Source organism: Netta rufina (assembly GCF_964035555.1).
Source record: "Netta rufina genome assembly, chromosome: 3".
NCBI lineage: Eukaryota > Metazoa > Chordata > Aves > Anseriformes > Anatidae > Netta > Netta rufina.
The window spans coordinates 32,066,997-32,080,140 of NC_140125.1; positions in this window are offsets into that span (position 1 = coordinate 32,066,997).

A 13,144-nucleotide genomic window follows, 5' to 3' on the forward strand; every position below is an offset into this window, starting at 1 on the left:
ATTTAGCCTTATTCATTTGTATTTTCAGAATGATGGATTATGATATGAGTCCTTCAATGTTTGGTGCTAAAACAAACACTGAATCAAACCCTTCTTTTTAATAGAGATACACCAAAACTAACCACAAAAGAGCTACGTAAAGCATTGGTAGGAGACTAATTCACTGTTTAATTCTTTGGAGTTATGCCTCTTATATGGAAAAAGCTCACTGACTGCAGGGGAACAGAATTACTTATGGGTGAAAAATGCTGTGAGTAGGCTTACTTTGCTCATATGTGTGTTCAGATGAATTGCCTTCTCAAATGTAGGAAGAATTCATATGTGTGGTCCCCCAAAAGAGCAGCACTCCGAGCATTCTTGGTTGCAAACTAAAATTGCTGACATTGATTTAAAATACAAACTTTTCCTGAACGGTATGAAAACTGGAAAATACCACATGATAAATAAATCATTAGATTACATTGTGAAAAGTATTTATAATTAACTTCTGAGATGCTGCCAGCTTTGGGCTAATTGGACAGTATTACTTCTCCATTAAATAGACAGATGGATGACACACTTCATAAAACACCGATTCTTATTGGCAGTAGTTGGTGTATCAATCAATATTTGCCCAGTTGAGAGTAGAATTTTAAATATCAATGCACAGTTCAGCAGTGTAAACATCTGTACCATAGTCCTGATGACAAAAATGTTTTGTTATAAACTGCATTCTCTAGAATTAAATCCATAAATATTCCCTTAAAAGTGTCATTTTACATGTCTGTAAATCAGTGCAAAAGAGGAATATAAAATAACTTAGCTACCAATGATGATTTTTTTCATCTTAGCTGACAGTGTTGGGCAAAACTTAAGTGTTAAACTTCTGCTGAACCAAAGCATTAGCAGGAAGGTGTGTGTAATCCTGATCCCTAGTGACTGGAGATGCTAGTATTCACAGAACTCTTGTTCTGGCAGGTAGAGCGTATTAAAATGTTGTGTATCAAACCTTGTGTAGTGGATCTCAAAACTGACTCTAATTTCTAGTGTTATTGGTAACAAGACATATTTCTCATATTTCCCAAACGGAAAAATACAGAATGGTAGGAACAGTCACAACTTCCTGTTAAGTATTTTACAAGGAAAACTGTCAGAAAGAGATGTCAGGTATTTCAGAGCAGGTGTCTGCTGCCAAAAAGTAACAGAAAAAGTAGAAGAAAAACAGGGTGATACATACCCATTATACGCCTTTCTAAGCATAAAGAAATAAAAATGAGCTTTTAAGCTGAATGAAGCATTAATATGATAGACTAGGTGTTTGTTCACTGTTAGTAACATCCGCAACCTTTAGTAAATATGGGACAAATAACAAGAGAGATAACAAAAAACATACTCTAAAAACATACAAGAAGTCAACATAGAACATCGTGATCTAGTGATATATTTTCTGTTCCCTATGTGAATTCTTTTAAAATTATTTCAGTTTCCATCATTACTGACATTTGTGAGAACAATCTCAGACATCACCATTGTTTGGGTGAGAATCACCTGAAGAGAAGGCTAAATTGAACCATATGCATGCAAGGAATCCTCTAATTAAAGCCCAGGCAAAACTTAAGTGACACCTAGAATGACCTGCTGAGGGTTGAGGCTTGAATTTTGTGGCTAGGGAATAGGAGTTACATTGCCTTGGAATTATTTATGATAGGTTAAATGATAAGATGTTAACAGCAGCTATTGTACTACATATTATTGTTGTGAATCAGAATTGCACTATTTCTCTTTAAAAATGTTTTTTTTTTTTTTTTTTTTTTTGTAAACTTTTAAGGTTAAAATGATACTTGGATATCAGAAACTTGTTGGATTTTATATTAGGTGCTCAGTTAGTGGAACACTTTATTTATTCTGTGTATCAGAGGTTATGTTTAGACATTAAGAAAATAACTATTTTTTAATGGAAAACTCTAGTGAGTTATTGAGACCTGAGTATAAGGGAACTTTGAAAAGCATATAGTGAGGTCTCTTCCATTTCTCACCCTGTGCATCTCCTTCATACAGAAAGCAATGAACCTCTACATGGGGAGATAATGGCCATTAATAATGGCCTCTCAGCAGGACCATATTTTTATATAACTGAGATGAACTGGGGTCAGAATCACTGGTAATCAGCACTGAAAAGGAAAGACATCATTATGAGAAATAAGGTCAAATCACTTAGTGAACTGCATTGAAAAAAATCAGCTATTGGAACCAGAATGTACTGTCTTTTTTTTTTTTTTTTTTTTTTTTTTTTTTTTTGCATCCTGATCATGAAAAGGCAGAAAATAAACTTTCCATCTTCCAGGGAGTCCTAAGTGATTTTGTATTTCTTTTGTTTGTTTCCAGATGTGTATAAATATTGAGATTCAGATTTTTTCTTTTCTCTGAAGATGAATTCTCAGGCAAATACTACAAGAAAAAATATCTACCTTATTTAATATATGAATATACGGATATTATTATTATTTTTTTAAAAATCAGTTGTAGAGATATCCTTTTCACGTTTGAGTTTGGGACCTAGGCAGGCTTGGCAAATCAAGCCACGTTCAGATTCAGAACTGTTCATGGATGCATAAACGTCTATTGTGGAGTTTGTATGTTTGATAGGTCATAGAATCAGAACAGGACCATTTTACAGAATATCCAACATTGTATGGACATGCAGTCTTTTCTGTGTCCCATTACAGTTCCTTTATGACAGAAGAAAGTATCTGAAGTGTTTGAATTATGCCAAGTCCCTGCAGATGCTGTCTTATGGTGTATAGGAGTTGCGGGAGAATCCAAATTGTCATTTGATAAGAGAAATCCTTCCTTGACTGATGGTGTTTCTTCTCCTATCAATGACTGCTGTGGAGGCAGAGTTGGGCAATGCTCTTGGAATGCCCAAGATTACGGAATCGCTTGAAGGAAAGTACACATAACAACCTGTGCAGAGTGAGATTATATTTTCTTTCATAATAGAGTTGCCTTTTGGGCCTTTAGCAGAGAAACGTGCTGTTGGCCAGATTGACTAAACATATCATCATGGAGCTCAGAAGATGCAAAACAGGTACATAACTTCTTTGTGTGCTGTGTTAGAAGCTAAATGCCAAAGATTTATTTTTACTTTTATTTTTTCTGGATCTAGTATGCAAAGTTAAACTGTTGAAAGTGCCACAGAAAAGATGTGGCATGGCCCTTTTTGAGGGCTATATAACAACCTAATTCTGAATTGCAGAGAAATACTATTTCTTGCAAGGGATTTGCAACCTGCTACCCTCCATTGTACCATAGTGAACTTTGCAAACAGCTTCACTGGTTGGAGATAATCAAAGCTTTCTGCTGTTGGTACTCCTCATAACATTTTGTCATAACTTTTCTGGTGGAAGGAAAGATGTTGGCATTTTCAAATAGTTTTCAAAGAAAGTAGATACTGATAGAGCTAATTAGACTGGCTTTTTCTTGAAGGCAGGGAGCATGCTCAGAGGCCCTGTCTCTTCCCTGGGAAGCCTGTAATGACTAGAGTGTAGTGCCAGAATGTCACTGGAAAAAGGTGTTTCTCAGTTTTTCCCCAAATAGTTGAATATTCTAACCACTTGATTATTGGGTGAGAGGGGAGCATAATTTTCTGAAGCAGAAGCTGAACAATTGGGCAACAAGACTTTACAGCATTGTAAGAAAAGGCAAGCAGAGAAAAAGTATGGTGAAAGACTTGACAGGAGCAAAGTTATGTGCTGATATGTCTCCAGGGTGAGATGAGAAATTTTTCAAATGCTTGTAGCACCTGATTGTTGACACAGACACTCAAAAAAAAATCTTTAAGCACAAATTCTTCCTCTAGTGAGTCTTTATATATTTCTTTGCTAGAATCAGGAATATTTTGTGTGTATGGGATTTACAGCATTTCCTTTTTGGCAGGCTTTAATAACTGCCTCTTCCATACCCATAGGAAACATCAAGAAGTATTTATTACAATCTAGGAAGTGCTGAGGTCTGTGACTGTGAGTCTGAAACATTTGTATTTATTACCATTTATCTAGCCACAATATTAATGCTAAAGTACAGAGTAACCATGAAGTTGCAGAATAAGAAGGCACTGGAGTCCCTGAGATCAATTTACTCAATCAAGCAGAATACAGGGCAAAGGGACACTATGATTCCTGACCGGCAATTTAATCCCAATTTTAAGGGAAGCAGTAGGTATCAATGGGTGCCTAGCCCATGTGTAAAGAAAGGAATTTGTCCCTGGGTAGCAATTAAATTTGTTTTGATAGACCAAACATTGCAGCTTGTGAAATCCAGTCCTTGCAATCCACTTGCAAATTTTAATTTCATTACTGGGTAAAAATATTTTTCAGTGTTATCTAGCAACAGAAAACAACACAAGCTTCTTCCATAAAAATTAAATGTGACCTTTCAGTTTTCAAGTATAACTATTTATAATTCATAAATACAACTTGTAATTAACTACTTAAGCTGCAAAGTAAGTAATTACCTAATGCAAGAAATGAATAAAGAAACAACTGTAGAAAGAAATGAGATATATTAACTGACTGTGAATATGTTTAAGATGGAAATTGAATGAATGCTTTTCTTATTGTGGGCAGAATGTCATTCTGGACCAGATTCCCAACAGGATTTGCAGGGGCAGCCAAACTACAATTATTTTAAGAGCTTGCCAGGACTATGACTCAAATCAAATAACTTGGCTGCCTGAAATAGCAGAGGTCTCTTATCTGTTACAGGTCCTTGTCAAGCCTTTAACCTATGTATTTTGTTTCTTCTCACAAGATCTTTACACCAGTACATGAATAGATGAATAATACAGAATTACACATGCAGATAGAGCATTTAGACTGGACTTTACTGACTCAGTTTCTGTACAAAACTTATTAGTGTCATATTGCATTCAAAGTATCAAATACCATCTTTTTGTATAGAACAATACCTATTTAGTCAGATCCATTCTTCATGTATTGTGCTGTATTTTCTTTTTTCTAACTACATCTGAAAAGAATAAATCCTTTCCTTTTGTTCTCCCATGCACAAAGCTTTCAAAAATAGAAGGAAGGAAGGAAGAAAAGTGCCATCAGAAAATGAAATAGGGTTCACCTTCAAAGTACTGCATGTGACTGGAAATAAGATAATTCCATTTCATGGAATGATATGTTTTCAATGCTTTTTCTATCTTCAGATTTACTGCCATGTCGGAAAAGTAACTTGACTTGAAATCTACAGGAAAGAAAAGGAAGTAAGATATTTGTAGTCCTTTCATGAATGTAATATTACCAAATACCTTGTGTCTCTAGTTCTTTGGTTCATTGGACAGAGATTTTCTTGGACCTTTAGCCTTCTGAGTTTCAGAAAGCCTAAATTAGCAAAAAGCACTCCTCTAACCACACAAATACAAATGCTACCAGTTTAGATGAGCTCCTTGGTTTTTAAATCCAACTGGCCCAACACAGCCTGCATTTTTGTGAAATACAAATACACAATTTTAAATATTATAGGTCCCTTCCTGCCCAAGGCATTCTTAGAGATCATGTAGTTCCAAACCCCTGCCATGGGCAGAGACACTTTCCATTCGAACTGATGGGGTTGCTCAGGGCAACCCACCTCCCCTGCCCTGCTGGCCACTACTCTGTTGATGCAGCCCAGGATGCAGTTGGCCTTCTGGGCTGCAAGCACACACTGCTGGGTCATGTTGAGCTTTTCTTCCACCAGAACCTCAAGCCCTTCTCTGCAGGGCTGCTGTTAATGAGTTGTTCTCCCAGTCCGGGAGTCTTGTCTGGGGTTGCCCTGACCCAGGTGCAGCACCTTGCACGTGAACTTGTTGAACCTCGTTTGGTTCATTTGGGACCACTTCTCAAGCTTGTCCAGGTCCCTTTGGATGACACCGCTTCCTTCTGTTGTATCGACTGCACCATTCAGCCTGGTGTCATATGTACGTATAATATGTAATAATAATACTATAATAATATGTAATATGCTTTATACAATAAGCATAATATATATTGTACCAATTTTGAAATACTCTGTGCTAGACAAAAAATAAAAGAGAAATCCTCTTTCATTTTTAGTTCCATGGAGTTCAGTGAACTAACTTTATTTAGGAAATGGAGAGAACAGTGTTATCCATTCCACTTGACACCTTTCAGACTGCAATTAGAGAACAGAGGAGCCATTCTGAAACCCAATTTTAAGACACGCTTGCCCCCAAATCCTGCCCGAACTTATACTAAACATAATGTGTTTTGCAAGACCTGAAAAGATAAAGTGCAAAAAGGTCTAGTTTGAAAATCTGCTATGTAACTTCAAAAGGACTATTCAATCTGCAGATATATCTAAAGATGTAATTCAGGCTTGAATGAAACTTTCACTGATTGCACGGAAAACCCAGTGAGTTCCCTGGTAACTGAATCCATAGAACAAATGCATTTCCTACTTCCAGCGTCTCCCATCCTAAATAAGTCTAGTAGGTTAAAGATTCAAGTTGAATCATTCAAATAGGTTGAAGAGAGTTTCTGCAGTTTGCTGAAACTTCAGGCACTGAATCTGGTGAAAGGTGCTTGAGGCTTTTAACTTTTATAGGGACCTGATTACCTTTGTGGATGTGACACGTCAGCAAAGTTTACATAACAAAGTATTTTCTTCATTGCTAGTTCTCTTTCATTCCTTTGGTTGCAGCTACAAACCCAGCAGTCTGTTACTAATGGACTTGGCTCTTCACTAGAGTAAAATGTTCCTAAGAGCAAGGCTGGTAGTGCAGCAAAGATGTTGGTGGTTTGAGAGTGAGTCTGAAATACAGTGTGGTTCACACGCACCCAGTACGGTGCTGGTCACAAGAATATTGTAGCTGGTTTAACATGGTATTTCTGACTCTAATAATCCATCTTTTCAGTCTGTGGAGAGGACTGCTCTATCAGCAAATTGTGGTAGCTAGAAAGACTGATTTTGCAGCGAGAAATTTGTCTTTCTGTAGAAGGCCAGCAGGGAGTGCATTTCATCCAGAGTACTCTGAGGACTTAATTTTTAGGCTTAAATTATACAAAGACTTTGAACAAGACATCTGCACTGGGCTATAGGAATTCACATAGATTTCAAAAGCACCAGGAATGTCTTTAAAAATAGTCCCCCCAAATTGTAAGGGTGATGCTAATGTTATGAAATACTTACACATTAACATTTCCTTGAGGATAATGAAACATTTTCCTTCTATAAAGAAAAAAAAAAATATTCTACATTTGAAGTGACTGAGTTGTTCTTCATTGAGTCACAAACTTGAGTTAACATCAGCTTTGTAATTATATCTCAGTATGCTATGCTCCTCAGTGGTTGAACTAATATGATATGTGAATTTAAGAAACTCATGTTATGAACTAATAAAATACAAATAAGACTGTATGATACCGTCTGTTTAATAAATGAAGGAAAGAAGGCATATACCAGCTGATTAGAAATATTATTCATATGCACAAATATATGTACATACATGCTATAGCTGATCTGTATCATACATTGTCTAAGTGCATTTTCTGGCAATTTTATGATAGGATATTTCTACCAGAAACTATTATTAGCACACGTAATTAATACTGTAAAATATAGTAAACATATGCATTTTTGCCAGTCTTTGAAATCAGAGTTTGCTATGAGTTGCTGTTGTCCGTGATCTAGGAAGCATAATAATATACAGAAGGAATTTGGTATTTTGGGGAGTGTAGAGTTACAGCAGTCATTCAATAATTTTTTCTAATCCGCTTTTCTAATATAGTGCTTGTAGCTGTAGCAGTTGCAACTATTTGGAGTTGCACAGCTGCTCTTCTCAGTGCTCAAACACAAAAAAATAAAGTGGTGTTTGTATAAGGTACAACCAATGAGGCTCTATAAGTACAAAACTGTGAGAAAGGAGGAGATGTGGGTTCTCCTGTATGCCTAAGTACCTTCAGTAGGATTATTCTGATTTTTGACATGCAAGTTTTGTTGGCAAGGTGAGAAATACGGTGTAAAACCAAACTGCACTTACCTCTGAATAATGGAAAGTTCCCTTTGTTGGACTTTTTGGTTGTCTTCAGCTTACGTGCTTGTCTCTGAGGGACATAGTAAGGAGGTGGAGTGCATGGGGCAGAGAATGCCAGTGGGATATTGTGATCCCAAGTGGGGATGCTTGTAGTGCAGAAACCTGTTAGATGTTATGCTCTTTGTGGCAAATCTCCATGGTGGTTTTCTGCTGCTTCCAGATGCTTCAGCCAGGCACAGCTGCTCAGTACATTAAAGGTTACATAGCTATTGTGGTGTATGGGATCAAGAAGGTTGAGTGAAGGCAAGGTAATATTCTACAAACATTTTATAGAGCCCATGCCATGAGTGAGCCATTTGTGTTTATCTTGTATTCAAGGTGGTATCAGCAAAATTGTCTTGGGGCAAGAGGATTCTCTCTTGCTTGATTTGGGCTGTATTCTTAAACAGTGCAGCTGTGGTTGTCATAAAAATAAACAGACAGGTTTGGAGAGAAATTAGTTTCTGTAGGAGAGAACTGAATATGGAGGGGGGACTACTCACAGAGATGGTGACTAATACACCAAATTCAAATCAAGTTAATGCAATTATGGTATAATTTTTTTAAAAAGAGAAGTGATTCTTCACTCAGCAACAATGAACTGAGCAATAAAAACATTGATTTTTGGAAGCATGTTTTTCAAAGAAATGATTAAAACAGACAAACTTATAATTAGACTGAAGAGTAAGGAATTATAGTTGTCAGAGAGGAAAAAGTCAAGAGAAACAAACACCTTCAGGCTAGAGCGTGGAAATTTGGTGGATGCCTATTCTGAGCTCTTTCTGAATGTATAAGTACCTATTATTTTCCATAGTCAGAACTGAGAAGAATTAATGGTTTTACACTAGAGCATGGAAAAATTCACAAGACATCAAGACAAATTGTAATATAAGAGCAGTTGAAGTCACTATGTTTGAAGGCATTGCACATATCTAGGGCTAGAGGTAACAGCTGTTCTGGCATGTTTGGTTATGTTGTTGATAAAGGTCTCATTTTGATTGTGCAAGTTTTAGTGCATTTGATGTGTAGAGAGACTGAGCTGCTCCTTCCGCTCTTGTTGAGTCATGCAGTGGTTTATAGCCTTGCCTTTCACCTAGATCTCTTCATCCACTTTATATTTCCCCTTCAGAAGAACACTGACTGAATTAATGTTCCCCCAAAATGCAGAGACTGGGTTTTGAGTGCTTCTAACATGGGCTATGTAAGGAGTAAGGGAAAGGCTGTTTTTTTATTATTATTTTATTTTTTATTTTTATTTCTTACTTATTTGATGATGATCTTATTTATTTTTTGATGTTATCATGGACAATGCCAAGGTATTTCAATAGCTGGTACACATATACTTAGGTGGTATTGTTTCATCATCAGTATTGTTTTGTATGGCTCAGAATGATCACTGGTCTCCTTAGATAGGGAATCTTCTGTTCCTTCAACAGAAATTGTCAGTGAGCAACAATCTGCTGACAAGCCTGTGAATGGAAGTTAGGCTGAATAGGAACTAGAGAAGGAAAAATAAGATATCTGTCCTTTGGTGATTCAAGTTTTTTTCTTTACCACATATTCTTGGGAGTTGTCCCTTCACATGTTTTTCAATTAACTGAAGCAAAGCAGTTTCCACTGTTTTCCTTGGGATTTCCCAGAGGGCAGTAGACCGTCACTGTGAGGGAATTGTTACAGTCTCAGGGGAAAAATCTGTTCTCAGCTGTACTAATGCAACACCTCATTAATTTGAGAGAAAGGGGTACCCACCTAGCTAAGCACCGGGTTGGTCTCCCAGCTTTTACTTCGCTCTGTTTTCTTTTCTATAATTGATAAAGACTTTCTCACACCCCTGTAGCTAGTCCCTGTAGCTAGCAATTACTCATTCTGTTTTGCTGCCTTTATCTTCATCTTTTTTTTTTTTTTTTTTTTTTCCCCTGCAAGTTTCAACTTGTCTTCTGTAGTCTTCATTGGTTCTCTTCCTGTGTCTCCATTAGATCTTTGAGCTGTCCTTACAGACTAAGGCATTTTACTTCTAATTGACTGCATTTTTCTGTGCCAGTGAGATTGTACCCTGTTATGCTTTAATTAATGTCTTGTAAAATTTTCCAAGCTGCATCAATACTCATAGATTTTGACTGTTTCTTCTTGTCATAACCACATAAGTTTTTACATCATTATTTTAATCAAATTTTCCATTTGAAATCTAATAGCTGTGTGAAGCTCTTTGGGACAACTCCATGAAGCACAAAATTCAAGTGGCTGCACTAGCTGTTCCTATAACTTGGGTTGGTTGTGAGCCCCATCATATTAGACACTCTGTATGGAGTGTTAACCCAGTCTGGGAATGAGTAAGAATGCTTAAGAGCAATTTTATTTGTTTTAATCAAATGAGCTTTTTATACTTCTTGTTCTAGATGAAAGTCTAAAAAATGTAATGCCTGTGGACTCCAAACCAACAAGGCAGAAAAGAAGAACTAGAAGTATCTCATTTTTAAATGTCATGTTTCTGAAGGGAATCTTATGGCCTTTTTGGTTTTCGTTGTGATTTTTGGATGTTGGTAATCATCTTTGACCAACAGGCATGATGCTTTACACCCTCAACTTGAGACATGAATAACTCAAGAGAGCATGGGAGTTTAGGAACTACCAAAGGTAGCCTCTTGAACTGATGGTGCACTGAATTAAGTGAAATTACAGACCTTTGTGTGATCAAGACCTGTATAGCATTCTAAGATTTAGACAGATCTTGCTCTGAGCCTACGCTTCCCTGCTTCTGAATAGTAAAGGGTATATAGACAAAGACTAAAGTGTTAAGCACAGTATAAATTCTAGTGATCTTATGATCTAAATGTTCTTATGGGAGACTGACAGTGCTTTTAAATCTGTTTCAGTACATACCACAATAATGCAAACTTATTGTCTGCCTGTCTTCAAGGCCAGGCACTTAAATGATCGATAGAGTTTACTGAGTGGGAAATTTTCATTTATAACATGAGTAGTGTGAATAAGGGAAGGAAAATTCAGGACTTCCTCACATCTTCAGATAAGAAAAAGTCATTTCACTGTATTATAGTACCCTCAGGGTCATTTTGAGTGTTAAAACTTTGATTTTTTGTTCTTAGGGTTGATTGACTTAGGCCCATTGGAAAGAAAGGAGAGAAAGAATCATCATTTTTCAATTTAAGCAGTTGACAATGCTCTACTCTATTGTATGATTTGTATTATAAAGAGTCTCACAGGCTGAGATTAAAAAAATGATGAATCTTATTTTTTTTTTTTTTTAAGGAGTATTTTAAATTTGCCTTTTTCATTATTGAGAAATAACTCTGGCTATTGAAGAGGTAATTTCATTACAAAGATGATCAAGGGGCTGGAGCACCTTTCCTATGAAGACAGGCTGAAATAGCTGAGGATGTTTAGCCTGGAGAAGAGAAGGCTCCAGAAAGTTGTGGTGATAGGGTGAGGAGTAAAGGCTTTAGATGGAAAGAGGGGGGATTTAGATTAGATATAAGGAAGGAATTCTTTACTGTGAGGGTGGTGAGGCACTGGCACAGGCTTCCCAGAGACGCTGTGGATGCCCCATCCCTGGAGGTGTTCAAGGCCGGGCTGGATGGGGCTTTGAGCAGCCTGGTCTGGTGAGAGGTGTCCTTGCCCATGGCAGGGGGGTTGGAACCAGGTGATCTTTAAGATCCATTCCAACCCAAACCATTCTATGGTTCTATGATTCTACAATTCTATTTAAGAGTCGATAATGTATTTATTCCCTTTGATTTTACCCTTATGATAAGAAATTCAGAATGGGTTAACTAACCAACCCTTATAAATTCTGTTTGTTTTGCTTCAACTATATGTTACTACCTCTAGAAAAAAGAGTTTTAAGAGTTATATGTAAGAGTTGAGTGCCCCTCAACTTAAGTAATATACATTAAATGAGTCTACCCACAAAGAAGAAGTCACAGGGAACACTTTGAAATGCATTGTTTAGAAAGTTTGCAAGCGTCTGGAACAATTTTGCAGCTTTGTAAGTCTTCAAGGTCATGCAAGAAAGCTTAAGGCTTAGGAAAGCTGGAAGGAACAGCTGCTGTTTCTGAAAACAGTAGAGGCAAACTTGAAACATGGTTTTATCAAAGCTTGACTGTTTCCCTATCACAGACAGTAGACACCACTAATCTCTTCCTTTTGTTTAAACAGATGCTATTTGCTTGGTGAGTAGCTGAATTTAAAAGGCGTAGAATTATTATACAAGGGGAGAAATCTTAACTGGAGGTTAGAAACAGAAGTTCAAGACAAGTTCAAGAAAGAATGTTATTTTTTGTAACATCTTCAAAGTTATGCCACGCATCTTTTCCTGAACCTTGGGAACTATGTATTATGGTATATTTTTAAGATCAGAAAGTTTCCTTTTTTAAAAAAGTAGTGAAGTGTAATGATATACAAGTAGATAATAGGTGAATCCTACAGATAGATTTTGTTTAAATGGGTGCATTTGATGTGAGTGAAAGAGGAGAAGGGATAACTGAGGGAATCACAAATTCTTCCTCTGTCTTTCATTGCAGTAACATTATGGGGTTCCATTTTGCCACTACAGATTCTTCTTGATTTAGCTAAGTCATGTTGATCAGCATTCCATGTCATGGAGGCAGACTTCTTGGCTCATTGACTAGCAAATCCAAGCTCAGTTGTTTTTCTTCATTTTATGAGGCTAGATTGGAAAGCTTTTCTTCCTACATGAAGACTGGCTGTCCTTGGGATGGAACTTGGGCACCACTCACAACCTTCTTGCAAATCAACCAAAGCATGTGAGCAGGAAGGAGAACAGCATGGAGTCTTGATTCAGCACAGTGCTTCATGGCATTTGTTTCATGGCTTTTGTGAAAAAAAAAAAAAATAAAAAATTGCTTTGTATTGAACTTGGAATGATTAATCAGCTCCCAGGAGCTGTGGGATAGTGTATCAATAGCTGTTGTCAGCAGTGACCTGGTCTGAACATTGGTTGCACATGGGTGCTTTCTTTTGGCACACGTAGCATGTGTGATATGAAGCTGTGGTTCTAATTTGATCTGTGCAGCTCAAGAATGTTTTAGTTACCAGGCCTGAGGAACAAAA